Source organism: Papaver somniferum, chromosome 1 (genome assembly GCF_003573695.1).
Source record: "Papaver somniferum cultivar HN1 chromosome 1, ASM357369v1, whole genome shotgun sequence".
Taxonomy (NCBI): domain Eukaryota; kingdom Viridiplantae; phylum Streptophyta; class Magnoliopsida; order Ranunculales; family Papaveraceae; genus Papaver; species Papaver somniferum.
In genome coordinates, this window is record NC_039358.1 from 26,023,029 (window position 1) to 26,043,825 (window position 20,797).

Genomic DNA, 20,797 nt, shown 5'->3' on the forward strand with positions numbered 1-20,797 from the left:
AAAACCTAAGATTCAAAGAGAAGTCACTTCGCCAGTAGAATAAGCCTCCATTGAGAAGAACTTTTCTTTCCCTCTCTCTCTCTTCTTTCCCTCTCTCGTTTTTCGCTCCCTTAATGGAGTAATTCTTTCGGTACCTGGGTTTCTCCCAAAACCCAAAGTATGCAGCCTGTAGAACAACTTTGAGATCATGTGATATGATTTAGAGTGGAGGTAATATTGATGGCACACGGCAAAAGATTTTCATCTCTTTTACTTTTTTCTCAAAATTTTATTTAAGAAATTAGAAACTCTTTTCAAACTTTAAAACTTTAACTCAAATCATTTATGCATTTTAGACTTGCTTGTTTTACTTTAAACTAACTGAAAAGAAAAATTTCTGAAATGCAATCTTAAGAGTGAGTCAAAAGGACTCAGTGACATGTGTTCTATTGAGATAGATATGGAGGTCTTTCTTTGTAGAGTTGAAACTCAAGGGATGTATCTTGGTAGAGTCGAAAATCTCCGTGTTTGGTCCTGCTCAAAGAATGCTCGTTGATCCAGGATAATGGATTTTGGCATCATGGGAACCAGTTTATAACTTTCTTTTCTCTGTTGCTGGTACATCTCTTTTCTCTCTTCCTCTCTTTTCATTCTATGCTTTTGGAAGATCGCTTTTGGATCCTTTCCGCCGGAGGTGTTTTTAGAACGATAGGTTAATCAAATATTTGCACTAAATGAAATAGGGTGATAATATTCTTCTTCTTTGTCCTTTATGTTGCGATAGGTTATCAATTCCAGATGCATTTTTTTTAAATCAAAATTACACAATTAGGCAATTATTAATCACTGGTTTTCAATAATGTTTGCCTAAAAATTGAAATTATATTTATGAACCAGAATCTTACGAGACAATACAAATTAGCTATAGTTTTTTTGTGGAAAATAAGCACTATTATAGTTTTTTGAAAGGGATGTTGATATGATCCCTGAAATGATGGGATCTGAAAAGGGTTGGGGTCTTAACCGGGCCCGAAACGGTCGTTTCGGTGACAATGAGAATTTCTGGAGATTCTGGATCCAAAATTCCAAACGGACAAATTTTCAAAATTGATATTTTTCTCTATTTTGCTTTCCAAAAAGAGAGAGTGCAGTTGATTAAATCTACCCAATCAGTTGGGGTATCCATTTCATAACTCAATTCAAAAGCAGATTCAACCTGAACCCAAAACTCCATGTTCTTCATCTCTGCCAACACCAACAAATACCCATTTCTCACACTGTTTTGTTGTCTGAGTTCATCATCATCCTTCTCAACAAACCCTAATTTCTCTGAATCACCATCTCCATCAAACAAGCCACCATTTCTTCATCTCGCGCTTCTTCAATTCAAATCCTCATCTCTCTGTAATCATTCCTGACTCGAACTGATTCAAACCCTAGCCACGATTTCACCAGAATTCCCAAATTACATTCCAAAATCAGAGAATCCATCGATCTCTTCAGATTCATCGTCTTCTAATTAAACACCAGCAATATCATATAGACCCTGTTCCTCTCTGAATCTCGTCCTTTCTCTGATTTTTAGGTGCCACCATTCATACAGACAAATAGAAATGATGAGAGAAGTGACTTCTCTCTCTCTTTCTTTTTTTTTTTTTTGAAAATAAGACATATATTAACAGGCCTCAGTTAATCTTCGGATTCAAACTCTTCAAAGACAGACTCTTGAGGAGTTGGTCTTCCAATGACTGAATATCTTGGATTAACATCAGCAGAAAGGACTACAGAGGTATTGTTATTACATATATCGAAAGCTTTGAAAACGTCGAAAGCTATTGCGGGAATTAAAAAACTGGGAGCTTGCAAATTCCAGGAAGTTGTGTTGATAGAGGTTCTTCCTTTCTTTGCTAACAAGTCTGCCACCTTGTTTTCTCTCCTGTCTACATAATGAAAACCTAAAAACGAAACTAAATGTTCAGTTAAAGATTTTACTTCTTCTAGTATCGCCTGACTTTGTCATTGAACAGATGAATCCTTTCCCTGAAGAAATCTAATTGAAGCCAGATTGTCCCCTTTTATCACCAGATTTTGAATATTGTTTCTGATAGCCCATTGTGTTGCTTTTAGCAGAGATACAAGCTCTGTTTCTTCAGCTGAGAAAGTCCTGCAACATCTTATTTCTGTTGCTTGAAATATTCTTGTCCAATTACGAAGTACGAAACCAAAACCTGCATTAGTAACTTCAGATAACCAAGAAGCATCACAGTTTAGTTTATTAGTGTTTATAGATGGTAGAGTCCAATTAGTGTTTTGGTTCTTGATCATGTTAATGGTTTCAGTGTTTCTGATTTTATTATCTGGGTGCCAGTAAGCGTAGTGTCTGATTATATCTTGAGCTAATTGTTCAGGTGTTATACATTTATTTTCAAAGACTCTCAGGCATCTTTCTTTTCAAATGAACCAACACTTTGTAACTGCCAATGCCATAGATATGGATTGCAAGTTCCCTGTTCTCCATTCATTATAGTGATCTAAGAATGATTTATTAGTGATATTTGAGTTTAGAATTACTCCCTGAGAAGCCATTGGAGGTAAGTTCCATATTGCTTTCTCATATTCACATTCAAAGAACAAATGATAAGTTGATTCCACCTTGTTTTGGCAGAAAATACAATTGTTGTCTTCATCTATAACATAATTCATCTTTGCTTAGTTGGTAGGGCATCTTGCAACCATTTCCAGATAAATAATTTCACTCTTTGTGACGTATCCATACTCCATAAACCTTTCCAAAACTTTTTAGAAGATTGAGAGACTATGTTAGAAGGATTTAAGAGTTTTGCATACAGTGACTTGACAAAGAATTCCCCATTCTTGGTTAAGGTCCATCTCAGCTTGTCTTTCTTCAGATTACCATTCCTGTAGTTATAAGATTTATGTTTGCGATTTCCTGAACCATGGAGTTATTAAAAAATGAATGTAGTAATTGGGTGTTCCACTTCTTGGTGTCCGAGTTGATTAACTCATCCACAAGTGTTATGTGTGTGTTTGTCATATGGACAGAGTTTTCTAAAGTCTCAATTCAAGCTGGGAGCCATCTATCTTCCCAAATGTTAATAGATGCACCATCTCCTACTTCCCATATGTTGTGTTTTTTTATGTGTTCAATACCTTGAAGAATGCATTTTCATATCCAAGAAGCGCTTGATTTCTTCTTTGATAATAAGGCACCTGTTTTTTTTTTGAAATATTTCCCTTTTAAGATTTGCGCCCAGAGATCATCTGGATGACTAACCAGCCTCCATGCTATTCTACTAATCATAGCTTGATTTACCTTATTGGCTTCTTTGAAACCTATCCCTCCTTGCTCAATAGGTTTACATAGAAAATCAAAAGCTTTTACGTAAATGCCTTTTGAGTTTGTGTGTTTTCCCCACCAAAAATCACGTTGTATGTCATTGATTCGTTTAGTTATTTTTTTGGTAAGACAAAGCATCCCATGCTAAAGATGCGCATGCTCGAAAGCACAGATTTGTTTAAGACTATCTTACTTGGTTGGGAAAGGATTTTCCCTAACCAAGTTTTTATCCTTTGTTACATTTTTTCAATAATGATATCAAAAAATTTCAGTTTTGATCTATCAATGAAAAGAGGCATTCCTAAATGGGTGTCTTTTATGTTGATTTGTTTTATCTTCATTAATCTACAGATAATGCCCTGATGTTTATTATGTACTTTCTTGCTAAAGAACAAACCCGATTTTGTGAAGTTTATCGCTTGTCCTGATGCTTTGCTGAACATCTGGATAGATTCTAGTAGGTTCTTGCAGCTGTCTAAGTCAGCCTTCGTAAACAACAATAGATCATCGGCAAAAAAAAAGGGAAATGGGAGTAGCTTTTGGTGTTAACTTAATCCCCTGGACTTTCTTCTTTGTTTCTAGATGGCTTAAAAGGCGAGAAAAAACCTCCATACATAATATGAAGAGATAAGGGGATAAAGGATCCACCCTTGTCTAATACCTCTAGTAGGTTTAAATTCATCACAAGGACTCCCACTCAGTAAAACGACAATGGAAGTTGTTGATATGCACTGATGGATTAAAGTGCACCAATCCTCCGAAAAAACAAAAGCTCTAAGGGCTTTTGATAGGAACTGTCAATTGACCCTATCAAAAGCCTTTTACATATCTATTTTTAGACCTATATTACCTTTTTTTTTTACTTTTTTTCCATAGAATGAACTATTTCGTGCGCCACAATGATGTTATCTGAAATCTGCCTAGAAGAAAGGAAAGCTGATTGAAGAGGAGATATGATATTTTCTAAATATTTTTTGAACCTGTTTGCCATCAGTTTAGCTATGACTTTATAAGGAGTGTTGCACATCCCGATTGGTCTGTAGTCAGCCGGTGATTTAGGATTTTTAGTTTTTGGTATTAGAAACAGGAAAGTTTTATTCAGATTGTTGTTTAGTTGTTTGTTTCTGAAAGGTCTTGCACTACTGCCACTAGTTGTTTGCGAACTACCTCCAAATTGTGTTTGAAGAAGCTTACCAGGAAGCCATCAGGCCCCGATGCCTTATTAGGCTTAGGCTTTTTCACCACTTGACAAATCTCTTATGGAGTTGGTATTTCAGTTAAGGCTAAATTTTCTTCTATGGAAATTGTACTCTTAATGTGAGAGAAGATTTCTTCATCAGAATCAGTAGATGTTTCTGTGAAGAGATCCGAGAAATATGAAGTTAGAACTTCATCAACTTCTTCTCTTGAAGATACCACCGTATTGTTCCTATCTTGTATACAATCAATATGATTTCTTTTTCTTCTCTTTAGAGCATAAATGTGGAAAAATTTAGTGTTTCTTTCTCCTAGAGCTATTTTATTGTTTCGTGACTGTTGTTTTGCAATTTCTTCTTGTGTGTCATAAAAGGCTTCCAATTCTAGATGTTTTTTATTGATTAAGGTTTTCGTATCCTGAGTATTAGATTTAGCTTCTAGATTTTCTATTGTTCTGAGCAAACACTTAATCTTTTTATTAGGCTTTCCAAAGACATCTTTTTTCCAGTTGCTTAGATTAATACCTAGGTTAGAGATATTCGCAATAAGATCCTCATCTGGTCTATAGGTGTTTATGTTCCAAGACTTCTTTATAACCTCGATACAAGTTGGTTCTTTGAGCCAAGTATCGTAGAATTTGAAAGTTGGAGCTAAGTGAGATCTTGAAGAGTTTAAAGTAAGACAGATTGGTCCATGATCTGAACCAATTGCCACCAAATTTTGCAAAGATGCTTGTTGGAATTCCTCATTCCATTCTGCATTTGCAAGAGCCCTATCTAGCCTTTGTTTTATATTAGCACTCCCTTCCCTTTTGTTACTCCAAGTAAAACTATTTCCTATGAAGCCTAGATCTTCTAAACCTGCTCTCTGAATTAAGTTCATTATTGGCTCTATTTTTTGTCTATCAAAAGGAAGACCACCCTGTTTCTCTTCACTATTGAAAATGATGTTCAGATCACCTATTACAAGCCAAGGCATTGCGTTTAAGTTAACTCTCTGTGCTATGTCTTCTAGATATCCCATAATTTCTAACTTATTATCATGTTTAGGTGCACCATTGCACTAAAATTATTTTTAACAGTGATATTAATCATGTTAAGGTTCTATTGAACCGCTTCAAAATGGAAGCCATCCACCCAACCAATTGTCAAACCACCAACTATGCAATCTGGGTCCACAGTATAGGTGTTTGGGAAATAATTAAGAATTTTTCTCATCAAGCTTCTCTGAGACTTTGTTTTAGATAAAAAAAGAATGTCATATTTTTCAGAATGAAGCAAAGTATTTAAGTGTTGTTGTGTTTTAATCTGACCACACCCGTGTGTGTTCCATGTTAAAATTTTCATGGCAAAGAGATGAGAAATAAAGACAACTACTCTACTAAATAGAGATTCAGGAACTGAGCCTAATAAAACCTCAGTCAAAGCACAAAGTAATAAGGAAATGTAATGAAATCCAAAACCACAAAATAAACAGACAGAGAATAATAATAGCAGGCAGTGCGCAAAGCAATAAAGAAAAAAAGGAACGATCAGAAGTGGAGGAGAACTCAGACTTAAGGTCTTAATACTAGGAAGAGAAAGCATACTTGGGTTTCCTCTTTGCCTGTTTCTGCAGCCTGGACTTGTAATAATTTAATCTTATCAACTATGATTAGAGTATCCTTGGATTGAGAAGATGAACCCGCAGCAAAATATCCGAATTGATAAAGATTTTGGTAAAAAAAAGATTTTTCAGGGGATGCAGAAAACAATGAATCTTCCTAGTCTAAATAGGTTTTAAAATCACAGGATTAATCTTGAAAATAAGATTTTAGAAAAAGGGCAACCGACAAAGACTGTTGGAACAAAATAAGATTACCCAATCAAACATTGGGGTTCAAGTCAAAGGTCAACAACATAGGTCGGGACTATCATCAAACACTTTACGACACCCAATTGGAAGGTAACCAAACCAAATCACTATTTGGATGCAAAGACAAAATAATTGCGTTGTCAAACACCAGATCACAAACCCAATCGACATTGGGGTACCACAAGATTATTAAGAATTATTTACTTGGATCAAAATCCAAGATTAAGCAATAGTTTGACAATAACGCTATACTAGTGAAATCAAACAAGAACCAGTTCCAAGTCTCAAGACCCCTGTTCTTGTTGTATCAAATACAACCATACTAACAACCACCTAAAAAGGGGCAAAAAAAAAATCGAAAGAGAAACCTAAATTTCCTGAAGATACTAAAGAATCGGAGATGCGAAGCTGAGAATACCTTCTTTTTTTTTCCAAGAACTTTAAGAGAGCAGTAAAGAAGAAAGTGGCGGAGGCAAGGAGATATTTCATTCTCCTTATCTTGATTTTGATACATTTTTCTTTTTAAATCTAATTGGTTATAGGTCCCTAGTACATGATCATGCTAGTTAGATGGTACACCACCAAAATGGTTCCACGTACCCCTTCTAAGGTTTCATTTTCAACAGCTTCCATCTTTTAATCCCTTTAAAGTTGTGGCTAGCAACAAATGGATATGCAGGTGATGGTGTTATGGTTGGCAGGTGCATGGCAGAAGATTGAGATGTTGCTGAAGTTCCTAGATGAATGTTAGGAATATGTGTGAATGGTTGTAATTGTGCAGGAAAGGGTGTTGCTGCTTGAAGTGTTATTTGAACTAAATGGAGATGTTGCAGCATTAGAAGATTGTATTGAAGTGCAGGTGATACCAATACTTCAAGAAGAAGCTTTAGAAATGGATGTTACAAGGGTCTGGTGGATTACAACATTGGAGATGAATGAGATTGCTGATTGGCAAGAGGCCGTAGTTGAAAAGCGGGGGTCTAACAACCACACCCAATATTTCATTTAGCAATCTGTATGGACAAACTCCAATATACTTTTAAGAGAATCAACTAGACAGTCAGACTCAAATCTTAATAAAAAATATATCAAGGAGTTGTATCTCAATTTCTCGATTCAATGCTTACTCAAGCAAATAGAAATCTGCAAGTCTAATTGAACACAAGAGAAATTAACTTGAACGGTACCAAAGACCAATGTTCAAGTATCAATCAATTTCAATCAACAATCAAAGGTTGGATTTACCAATTGATCGATTCAATGCACAACCTATGATATTTCAATTATATAACAAAATATAATGTGGAAAAGAAATATCACAGACACCAGAAGTTTTGTTAACGAGGAAACCACAAATGCAGAAAAACCCCGTGACCTAGTCCAGATTGAACACACACTATATTAATCCGCTACAGACACTAGCCTACTACAAACTAACTTCGGTCTGAATTGTAGTTGAACCCCAATCAATCTCACACTGATCCAAGGTGCAGTTGCGCTCCTTACGTCTCTGATCCCAGCAGGATACTATGCACTTGATCATGCCCCTTATCCATTTTCAGGTGCCCTTAGCGAATTTTCGGGTGCTTTTAGTAATTCTTATCGAAGTGCAAATAACACTTTTCTTAGGTGCTTTCACGCATGTGTGGGGTGCCTCCAACATATTTTTAGGGTGTCTATAGTACATCTTCTGGGTGCCTTTAGTAATTTTTCCAAAAACACCAACAAAGACATAAAAAACCAAAACAAGTACAAAATGAGCACTAACAAAATAGATAATTGAGATCAAAACAGACACATAAATGGCTCTATCAATTTCCAAATCACACAAACCCCAAAGTGTATGTGACTTGAAGAATTCGATTTTACCTATTGGAACCGGTTCTACCATGACTCCCAATATAGGTAGGTACCAGTTATACCTTTACTCCCAACATAAGATAGGACCGGTTCTCCTTGATTCCCTAAATAGGTTAGGATCGGTCCAACCTTAAGATCTCAATGAAAATCGGATCTTCAATCCTTTTGATTACCTTTCGACTACGAAACAAGTTCGTACATCTACTTCCTTAAACTCATGTTATTAAACATAATTTTCTTGGTAAGAAATCTGACCTATGTTCACTATACAATCTAGTAACGAGTTACAAAGATTATGTTGATGTCGCAATCACGAAGTTCAAAAGATAGGCATTGTACTTTGTAATTCAATATTCCAATATAAAGCACTTATAGCTATTGATATATTGTTCCTTGATACTTTGATCATAATATGGTGATCAAGTATATTATACTAGAGTTTCATATATATAACTTTGCATGTTATGTTTTCAATAAAAAACGACTTGAAAGCTTACGACATAGGAATGGAAACAAGTCAAGTCGTGTATTACTAACCTCAAGAGGAAGGATGATATCATCGTTGATGTCAATACATCTTCGGAATTTCCAGGTCTTCAGAGTAACACTTGTATGTCTCAACATTTCTAGACTTCCTAGTCTAACCTAACAAAGTTGACTCTAGTAATCCAATCAAGCGGCTTATGAGTTTTGATACTAAAATATGACAACCAAGCTTCACATACCAACGCTTGGTGGGTTCAACCGAGCAATGCTCTAAAACCTCCCCCTTTGTCAATTTTAGTGACAGAGATCTCTTACATATAGAGAATACACAAATTAAAAGGTACAAATATTACATTACATAACACTCTCTTAACTCATTCTTCATATGCTTGATTCAAAGTTTCAACAGCTCTTAAACTGCACATTTTCAAAAATATATGATGTTGTTGACGCATTTGAATAACAAAAGTTTTACTTCTCCTAAAGGACAGCTAGTTAGATACTCAATCTAAACTTATTTGTTATCCCTCTTTTGCATTATAATCTACACAACAAGATGATATGTTTCTCCCCCTTAATCTATGCTTTACTTTTTCGTTAAATATATACTTTACAGCACATATATCCTTTCTTAGTGATTGTAATTCACCCGTATACTCTATATGTTTATCCCCTTTTTTGTTGCAAATATGACAAAGACATGAAAAAATACAAGAGCAACCCGAAAGGATCTTCCAAGTTCATAAGAACTTATACAACCTGTAAGAGTTAAGCACGAAGGTCTAACATACCATTTTAGATAAGCAATACTAAAACTGAAACCACCTAAGTAATTTGTTTCAACACCTTATCAAGGAAACAATTGCCGGAAGAATTTTTTTTTTTATTTGAGAAGTCATAAAAAGAATAAGAATCAAATCCGCTTCTTATCCGGATCCAATTATTCATAAAATATCGTACCTCATTTAGATAAGAAAAAACTAGGATAACTAGTTTTCTTATTAAGGATCCGATTAGACTTGAATAATCGTACCTCGTTTTGATAAGCCTGAACTAAGATCAGAATTAACTTAGTTTTTCTTATCAGGAATCAATTGGACTAAAACAATCGAACCTCCTATTTCGCTAAGCAAAATCAAGAATATGCAATTTAAATCATCTCTTCTTAACATGAAAACGATTAATAAATCGTTACCTCACTTTTCGATATGAAAAACTAAGATCCGAACCAATCAAGTTTTCGTATCAGGAAAGATTATCAAAATAATTATTCCTCGTTTCCATAACCACTCTCCCCACAAAGATACAACATTTAAGCACTGGTTCAATATATAACTCTCCCCCTGTGAGTTGTTATTCCCTGCAATATAAAAGAATAACAAACAAGACAACCTTTACCAGAGAAAGGTCGACAAAGTCTTAGCCTTTACGTTAACAATGTAAAATTCTAAAACCAAAACTCATATTATACCAAAAATTTAGTTTATAGAACATAAACAAAGATTAGTGTATATGACTTACATATGAGTTATACTATCATAACGTTTTTATGATTTTGTTATAGAAATCATAAGGATATGATCTGAAGATCGGCTATACTCAAAATTCACTAACCATAAGAGAGTAAGCCAATAAATGAGACTGAAACACAAATGTTTATCACATGAACTCAAGTGCAATACACCATAAATATTTAACATAAAATCAAGTATTACAATTACCTCAATATTGTAGAAAATGAGAAGACAAAATAAATGCAAAAAGAATGAGGTCATTCTGAGTTCGGGCGAAGAAGTTATGGTCAAAAGAGTTTTACACTCCTTGGTACTTAGGGAACTATCCCGGAACCGATCCTTAGGCAAGGTAGGACCGATCCTAACATGGATCCACACACAAAAACTGTTTTAGATATAGCTTTTTCATACGGTGTCCGAATTGAGTGATTTTTGGCTCTTTTTAACCGTCTACCAGGAGCTACACATATATGACCAGTAGAATTCAACATAATAAACTCATAAATACCTTTTCTATCAAATACTCAATTATGGATAGATAAAATGTTAGAGCACTGCTCGGTCGAACTCGCAAGTGTTGTTATCTCAAGATTGTTTGTCAAGTTTAGTTGCCAAAACTATAAGTCTTGATTTCTAGTCTACTTATAGCTAAGTCTCGGATTAGTATAGAAAGTGTAGTTGAGCATTAGACTTCACGGCGTATTTCGATTGAAGACGAAGAACTACTAAGGGGAGCTTGTGTAACTTCATCAACAAAAAGTATGTGGAGACTTGAACTCATCTATCACTCAAAAGCCTATCTACTTTATCTCCTACTTGAGACAAAAGTCGTATAGCTATATAGACTTCAATTATGCACATTTGATATTTCGAGCTGAGTTTAACTTGCTTATATATTTCTCGAAATATGTTTTGGTAAGCTTTCGCTTTAACCAAGTTCATCTTATATTCTTGACGAAAGTCAAAAGATGATCATGTGAAAATCGCCTTGTAACATCTTACATGACTTGTGTGTGAAAAGACGAGGGTACCCAAATATACCTCAATCTAAAACTTTTCCACCTATAAGTCCTTTCTCCGAAAGTGATTGTCTGTGGACTGAGTCGAGACAATACAACGAATCGGTTCACAATTTGTGTGATCGTCTATGGATACGAGATCGACACAATATGACAACAAGATATCTTGCGTGATTGACTATGCATACAAGATCGAGACAATATAACAACGAAGTATGATTACTTGATAATAGGTTCGGACTTAACCAAACACTATAGGATTGCTATCAAGTAATTAGGAATTAACATTTGTTTGTTTTACTTCTAATTATAATAAATCAATTATAATTGTGGAAATAGAAAAGTAAAGACACAGCAAGATTTTGTTAACGAGGAAACCACAAATGCAGAAAAACCCCGGGACCTTGTCCATAATTGAATACTCTCAGAATTAAGCCGTTATACAAAATCTAAACCAACTTCGTATAGTTGAGACCAAGAAACTAAACCTATATAGTTCACCTAGTTCCCTCAGTATCCCTGCGCCTCCAACTTGCAATAAGTCACGCACTTGGAACAATTCCTTTGGTTCGTATTCCAAACATTAAAGGAACAACAAATCTTTTCGATAACAAATCTTTTCAAACAACGTGATATAATTTTGACAAAAGGCTCTTCTGTTTAACCAATAAACTCCTTTGTCGGGTTCTAGATCAATCTATTCAACAACTACCAAAGTAATTGTTTAGACTATGCAATCAATACTATGAATCACAAAGAAATGTATTGATGTCGATCTACGCAAATAATCAATCCAATCTATCAAAAGATAAACCGATTATAGTTGGAACCCCAGCCGATCAAGTTTTGTGCACACCAAAGATTATGAACTCAAATAAGAAATCTTTTTTGTCTTCAAATCTTCTTAGATCTTCAATAAACACCTGCACACAAACAACTTGAATCTCTTGTGATCAATCACACACAGAACCGAGTCTGTTAACGATGGATTATCACAAGACGTCTTTAGATATACAAACACTCTAAAGAACCACGTCGATACTTCGATCTAGTTTGAGTGAATCTTATATCAGAAGAGAAGATTTTCAAGCATAAAAAAATTAGGTGCAATCAAATTTCAACAACCGTTAGTCAATCAAATCAATCGAAAACTAACAATAAACTGCAATTATCTAGTTTCCCATTAACGGTACACGTAGAACTTCTCAATCCAAAAGAAGTCTTTAAAACGAGCGGTCGTAAGAGATTTCACCTAATTAGGGTACTTTCCTCTCCGAATAGACGGCTCCACAAGTAACAACACAACTAGGTAGTTTTGCTGGATCTGAAGATTAGTTTGCTCGAAATGCAAACTTCAATATTTATAGACCAAGGAAGTTTGGACACCAAGGAATTTCCAAGAACGAATATTCTCAAAGATATGCAATAAAGCCAAAATCGGTTTTCATAATTCTTGGAAATGCTCTATCCAAATATTGACCGAAATCTCAGTAGAAAATCTCCAATTAGTAAATGCACTTTACCAATTTTTATTTTCTAAAGATATACATTTAATTGCTGGAAATGACAAAGGTACGAGCAAATAAAGGACAAACCGAAAGGATCTTACAAATATATAAGAGTTGCATAACCTATAAGAGTTAAGCACGAAGGTTTCACATACCATTTTAGATGAGTAATATCAAAACCGAAACTACAAAATAATTTTATTTTGATATGTTATCAAGGAAACAATTGCCCGAAGCAATTTTCCCTAATAGTTTAGAAAATTAAAAATTGACTAATCACCTTAGTTCTTTTGCTAAACCATTGTACAAATACAATCGCTTGTTTGATAAGACCAAAATAAAGACTAGAATTAACTCTATTTTTCTCATCAGGTTCTAATTATTCGAAAAATAACTTAGACCTTTCACTTTAAACAAGACAAGTACTAGGTTAGTTAACTAGTATTTCTTGTTAAGGCATTCAGTTAGACTTGAATAACCGAATCCTCCACTTTGATAAGTCTAACTAAGATCAGAATTAACTTAGTTTCTCTTATCCGAAATCGAATTGGACTAAACAAATTATCCCGATTTTTTTTTCTTAAGCCATAAACAATTCATACAAACCAAATAAATCAACTTGCATAATTATGTATCTTGACCGGAAGCAATTGAAACAAACATAGACATTAAAGCACTGCAATTGCACCGAAATATCGTTAAGCCTAAACAATTGATACCAAACAATAAAGAAAGATAACAATAGTTTTTCTCAACCGGAAAAAATTGAATCACACACATCCGTACACAATAATGGAATAAACATCAATTGTACCAAAATTTTGTTAAGAAAAAGCAAAACATATGCAATAAAATCAGGATTTTCTTAAACAGGAAATCGATTAACTAACAAATTCGTTACCTCAAGTTCCGCATCCTCTTCACTCCAAAAAGATATATCATTAAGCGCAAGTTCACATGGAACTCTCCCCCGTTGTGTTGCCATCCTCTCGCAAGACAAAAGAACAACAACAAAAAGGCAACCTTTACCAGAGAAAGGTTGAAAATCGGTTTTAGCTAATGCGATGCAAAAGTTGAAAACCCGAAACACATATGCTTTTATGCTAAACCAAAAGAGATTCAACATATTGTAACTTTTCACACATGAGTTTCTATCGGAACCCCTTATGATCCTTTGATAAATCCTACCAACATGGGCTAGAACTCAATTCTGCTAAATCAAAAAGTCACCCAAACCATAAGGGTTCACACAATATGAGATCGACTATTAAGGTTATGAAAACCGAAATCACACATCCCATAAACACATAGCAATAACATAAAGCATTCAAGCACATGCTATGTAATCGAAAAACTATCACAAGAAAAATTATAAAATAATAATTTTATTCATAATAATAGATAGTTTTATTCAAAATATACCTTATACAATTATTGAAAGAAATCAAAAACTGATGTCTATTTTCCTGAACAAGAGTTTAAATTTATTCATCCTTGTTATTCCTATGTTTCCATGATTTCATCAAGGTTTTCTTCAAACAGTTCCAAATTGGTAGAGTGAAAACTAATCATTTGAAGATCACGAAAGTCTCTATAAGATGCCCAGCAAACAACATGGAATATAATTTCCTTCTTAGAAATTGAGGATAATTCCTTCAGAAGTTCCTTTCTTTCGATCAGTTCAAGAACTCCTTCACACAAATTTGTTGCTCTTACTTCCGTAAGAGAGGGCATGATCTGATATGAGTACAAATCAGAACAAAGTTCGAGTCTTCCTTTATTAGAGGAATCCAAAACACTTTCCACTTCTTGAATACAGTATTCTCCCACAAATTCACTGTATGATCTCTTATTCTCAGTGAAAAGAATTATATGAATTTTTCTAGTTAATAGATCATGAAATCTACAGGAGTATATCAAATCAGATATAGCATTTTTTAGGTCTTTCATTATTGAGAACCATGAAGAATTCGAATAAGGGTTAGGTTCTTAGATTTTATCCTCTTATAAAAAGAAACTTTTTATTTAAAGATTTTTCGGAATCTTACTTAAGAGGAAATAACTGGAATTACCCATTTTAAAAAAAATTCTATAACACTGGAGTGCTCGGGTATGGAGAAATTTGTTCTTATGTAACAATGCATTATTTTTGACTGTTCTTCATCTTCAATTTCTTGAGATATGATAAATCATCATAATCGAAGAATGGTTCAGAAACTACTCCTTTTAAAGGATGAGAGGCACAACTTGATCGTTTAAAAACATTTTTCTTATGCCTTCTTTTAAATGATTTTGGAGTATACTGAGTAGAAGAGAAATCAACATAATAGTCCTTTACTCTATTTGTTAAGAGTTGAGAATCAAAGTTTATCTTTCCTAATTTTTTTGAAACAAAACGGAGAGAATTTTGCATTTTACGAATCTTGCACATCTTCTGAACATGTTTTTTACTACCACAAGAATAACAACGTTTAGTATTATAAGAGTTATAATGTTTGTTGTTACCTGTTTGTGCAAGGTTGTTGGAGGCTCCTTTGTTTTTCTCTACTCTTCATAGCTTCGATTTCTTCCTTTCTTCATCATCCTTCTTTTTCTGGTTTGAATGATCATCAATTGTTTGTTTTCCCTTATTAGTTTCTCCACAGCAATATTGAGTATTTTCATTTAGAGGGTCCTTTGTTTGTGCACACAAGAATTTGACAAACTTTATTTCATTGTTAGGAGCAACGATATTACTACCTTCATAACCTAAACCACGTGTGTCCCCATGACTTCTCCCTGTTTCCAACAAAGAAGATAAGTTGCGTGAGCTCTCATTAAGTTTGCTCAACATAGAGATTTCTCCTTTTAGTGAATCATTTTCATCAAGAGCGGAGTTAAGAGTTTCCTCTAAACGCTTTATTTGGAAAGAAGACTATTTTCATTTTTTTTGAAGTACTCTTGTTGAGAGTTTAATTCTATTTTAGAGTCATCAAGCTCTTTTTCTAAAAGAAAAACCTTTTCCAGGGTTTTATCCAAATTCTTTTCACAAGTTTTTACGTGATGGCGTTCAATATCCATCTTCTCTTCGAAGTCACAAACTTGTTGTGAGAATTTTCCTTTTAGCAAGTTATGCTCTTCCTCGAGATTTTCAAACTTTAAAGTTAAATGTCGTTCTCTTTCAAGTGCAGAAAGGAGTTCATTAGAACAAAAAAGAAATTCTTTACTCAATTCCTTTAGTTCAGATGTTTTCACACTTGATCTTTCATCAGAGATCTCAAGTATGGAACTCAAAAATATATCGCTAGAGACATCATTTATTGAGCAACAAGAGTTTGAACACTTATCTCCTTTTGAGCATATATCTTGTGATACATTAATTGAGTCTTTCTTTAGTTTTCACTCACGCTTAACTTTGTTTTGACTCATGTCTTATATGTTAGATCGCACCAAACACAGATTGTTAGATCTTTTCGTGTTTTCCTGCTCTGATACCAATTGAAAAGACGAGGGTACCCAAATATACCTCAATCTAAAACTTTTCCACCTATAAGTCCTTTCTCCGAAAGTGATTGTCTATGGACTGAGTCGAGACAATACAATGAATCGGTTCACATTTCGTGTGATCGTCTATGGATACGAGATCGACACAATATGACAACAAGATATCTTGCGTGATTGACTATGAATACAAGATCGAGACAATACAACAAAGAGGTATGATTACTTGATAATAGGTTCGGACTTAACCAAACACTATAGGATTGCTATCAAGTAATTAGGAATTAATGTTTGTGTATTTTACTTCTAATTATAATAAATCAATTATAATTGCGGATATAGAAAAGTAAAAGACACGACAATATTTTGTTAACGAGGAAACCGCAAATGCAGAAAATCCCCGGGACCTTGTCCAGAATTGAATACTATCAGAATTAAGCCGTTATACAAAATCTAAACCAACTTCGTATAGTTGAGACCAAGCAACTAAACCTATATTTCACCTAGTTCCCTCAGTATCCTTGCGCCTCCAACTTGCAATAAGTCACGCACTTGGAAAAATTCCTTTGGTTCGTATTCCAAACAGTTTATGAACAACAACTCTGTTTGGTAACAACTCTTTTCAAACGACGTGATATGAGTTTGACAAAAGGATCTTCCGTTTAACCAATAAACTCCTTTTTCGGGTTCTAGATCAATCTATTCAACAACTACCAAAGTGATTGTTTAGACTATGCAATCAACACTATGAATCACAAAGAAATGTATTGATGCCGATATACGCAACTAATCAATCCAATCTATCAAAAGATAAACCAATTATAGTTGGATCCCCAGCCGATCAAGTTTTGTGCACACCAAATATTATGAACTCAAATAAGAAATCTTCTTTGTCTTCAAATCTTCTTAGATCTTCAATAAACACCTGCACACAAACAACTTGAATCTCTTATGATCAATCACACACAGAACAGAGTCTGTTAACGATGGATTCTCACAAGACGTCTTTAGATCTACAAACAGTCTAAAGATCCCCGTCGATACTTCGATCTGTTTTGAGTGAATCTTATATCAGAAGAGAATATTCTCAAGCATAAACAAACTAGGTGCAATCAAAGTTCAACAACCGTTAGTCATTCAAATCAATCGAAAAATAATAATAAACTGCAATTATCTAGTTTCCCACCAACGGTACTCGTAAAGATTCTCAATCCCAAAGAAGTCTTTAAAACGAACGGTCGTAAGAGATTTTGCCTAATTAGGGTACTTTCCTCTCCGAATAGACGGCTCCACCAGTAAAAACACAACTATGTAGTTTTGCTGGCTCTGACGATTAGTTTGCTCGAAATGCAATCTACAATATTTATATATAGACCAAGGAAGTTTGGACACCAAGGAATTTCCAAAATCGAATATTCTCAAAGATATGCAATAAATCCAAAAGGTTTTTATCATTCCTGGAAATGCTCTGTTAAAATATTGACCGAAATCTCAGTAGAAAATCTCCAATTAGTAAATACACATTACCAATTTTTATTTTCTAAAGATATGCATTTAATTGCTGGAAATTAAAAGCATATAAAATTGAAAACCTTAATTAAAAGATTCTCAATTTATTTCGATCCGGGATTCTCCTTTAGTTATTAAGGAATATCTTTGAACAATAATAGATAAGAATTACTGCACATGTTCAAAGTATGTCGACATCTTTACTTTGTGAATCCTTTTTCATATTTACAATCTTGGAACCGATTTTCCACACTTCCAGACGAGTTTAGAATTGGTTCATCTGATTTCCAAGAACTATGTGATTGATCAAAAACTTTCAATCACCATTCATGGGTTTAACGGTTCTACCAAACACAAAGTTCGGTTTTACCTCCAAGTGGCTACTAGGATCGGTTACACTAGTATCCATAAAATGGCTAACTAAGTACCAGGATCGGTTACCACTATCTCATGGTATTACTTGTGATCGGTTGCACAAGTTATAGGATCGGTTATGCCAATTACTAAAACTTTTTAACCTACTACAAGGATCAATTACACATCTTGTGATTAGTCCCCCCAAGTAGTAGGATCGGTTACCCAATGACTAGGATTGGTCACACCAATTACAAATATCGATCATACCATCTCGGGTGATTACTTAAGATTGGTTTCACTAATAAAAGTCATACGAATACGTAACTCAGGCCTGTGAATAGTTTTACCAAGATACATAAACAAGTTATGAGCGGTTATACTAAACACACATATTGGTAATCCAAAGATTTGCAATGAATAACAATACCAATAAGCCTAGCAATTTCCCTTTCTATTCACAAAACAAGTTTATGAATTGTACTTCCTTTAAACGAATGTAAAACATTGTTTCCAAGGACGAAATCTTCACCCATACCTATATATAATCACAATAACATTCATATGATTATGTCGATGTCTTATATACGAAGTTCAAAAGATAGGTGTTATACTTCGTATTATAATTCCTTAATACTACGCCTAACTAGAGTATAATCATTCACAGCTTCGCAGTTATGTTTTCAATATAGCACGACTTGAAAGATACGTTAGGAATGAAACAGTTCAAGTCAAAATATTATTAACCTCGAGGAAGGATGATGTCGTCGATATATCTTTTTACTTCTTCGCATTCTTCAAGTCTTCGAGTAATACTTGTAAGTCTCATATCCTAATAACTTTCTGGCTAACTTATACGAAGTTGACTCTAGTAAATAATCAAGCGACTATTTAAATGAGTTTTGGTTCACTAAAATATGACAACCAAACTTGACATACCAATGCTTGGTGGGTTCAACCGAGCCATGCTCTAACCGTGTGAGACAGTAATTTGATGTAGACTCGGAATGTTTCGTATTGATCATTTGATCACTTGAAAATTGCTTTCAAGCTAATATTTTGTGTGACACAGCTATTGTCGTCTTCCTAGAATGTTTCAATGATTGAAATTGAGCTTATAACAATTGGATATAAGCATAGTCAATCAAGAGTTAACAACTGTTAGTCAATCAAATCAATAATTGAAAACCAAAATAACAATGCAATTCTAGTTTCCCATCAATGGTACTAGTAGACGCTTCTTGATCCCAAAGAAATCTTTAAACTAGCATAACAACGCAATTCTAGTTTCCTAATAATAAACGCTTCTTGATCCCAAAAAATTCTTTAATATTGCTCGGATGAACCCACTAGCATTGGTATGTAAAGTTAGTTATCAAGTTTAGATGACAAACCACATTCTTGATTTAGTCTCCTACAAGTCATTTTTAGTCTAACTTAGGTTTAAGAAGTAGAATCTAGAATCAAAGTTATCCTTGAAGAATGGGGAGATTGAAGACTGCACGAAGAAATCTTGGAGAACTTCATTAAAGGATAGTAACAAATACTTGATTCTCTTGTTTATTCGACCTCTCTATCTATCAAAACAAGTGCTCACTCTATGAAGCAATTCCTATGACGGTAAATGTGCACTTGTATATACTCAAGGATATTCGATCCCAAAACTTTTGTGAGAATAACCTTTCCTTGGAAATATCCTCATGTGCAGTGATAATACGAATTGAACGAGCCAAGAGTCACTCAATTATGAGTTATACGAAGAAGTTATGAGTGATTTATTAAAGCACAACACTTATTATGTGTTTCTAAGGCAGTTCGTGAATATGAAATTTTACACGATCTTTTGGCAATAGTTCGCAAACTAAAACGGGAAATACATGACTAAAGGGATTTTTTAGTCAAATACTTGGTGTTTTCTTTCCTATACAAAGTAGCTTTGTTTCTAAGCAACCTAACCTTGATCATTTCACTATAAATGGAGGTTTCATGTAACCGCACAAAATATCCCTTGGAAAATTGTGTGTCCATTATCTAAGGTTGTTTTCCATATCTTTATTCTTCACGAACAATAATGAGATTTCAAAAGATTTTACACGGGGATCGTAAAGCATGGGAAAGCTATCTTCTTTGATAGTTGTGGATCCTGTTTCTAGTTGTTTTTCATAAACCCTAGATTTGATAAATCAAGATATCTCTTGACTATTTATATGTGATCCTGTGAGAAATAATCAATTAGGTCATGAAACGTGTAAACCATAATTGTTGAGGAGCATATTCTAAAGAGAACTAATATTTTGTTAGAAAATTTTCTAGAGCATCTTCTAAAGAGAATTGGCATTCTGCTAAAATATTTACAGGAGAAATTCCTAAAGAGAATCGGTGTTCTATTAGAAGTTCTACAGGTGCACGAGTACAACTGAAGCATGTATTACATATAGTCTGAAATCTGGTAGTAGGTAATTGGTATAAACGCTTAAATCAGTGTGTGTGTTCATTCTGGACCAGGTCCCGGGGTTTTTCTACAAGATTGTAGTTTTCCTCATTAATAATAATATCTGGTGTCAGTGTTCTTTTTTCGCACATATTGTTTTATCTTTATAATTGAAATATCACAGGTTGTACGTATTTAAACTTAGATAATATTAACTCAATAGTAAAGAACTTATGAGACTCGTTCTT

At 34.2% G+C, this 20,797-nt stretch overlaps 1 long non-coding RNA gene across 1 annotated transcript; it reads right to left on the bottom strand.

Annotated features, from left to right (window-relative positions):
• Positions 1-841: 841 nt before the first annotated feature.
• Positions 842-7,223, bottom strand: LOC113281608. Its single transcript, XR_003326271.1, has 2 exons — positions 6,123-7,223; positions 842-2,219 (listed from the first exon to the last, which is right to left on the bottom strand). It is a non-coding gene; the product is annotated as an uncharacterized LOC113281608 (long non-coding RNA).
• Positions 7,224-20,797: the final 13,574 nt, after the last annotated feature.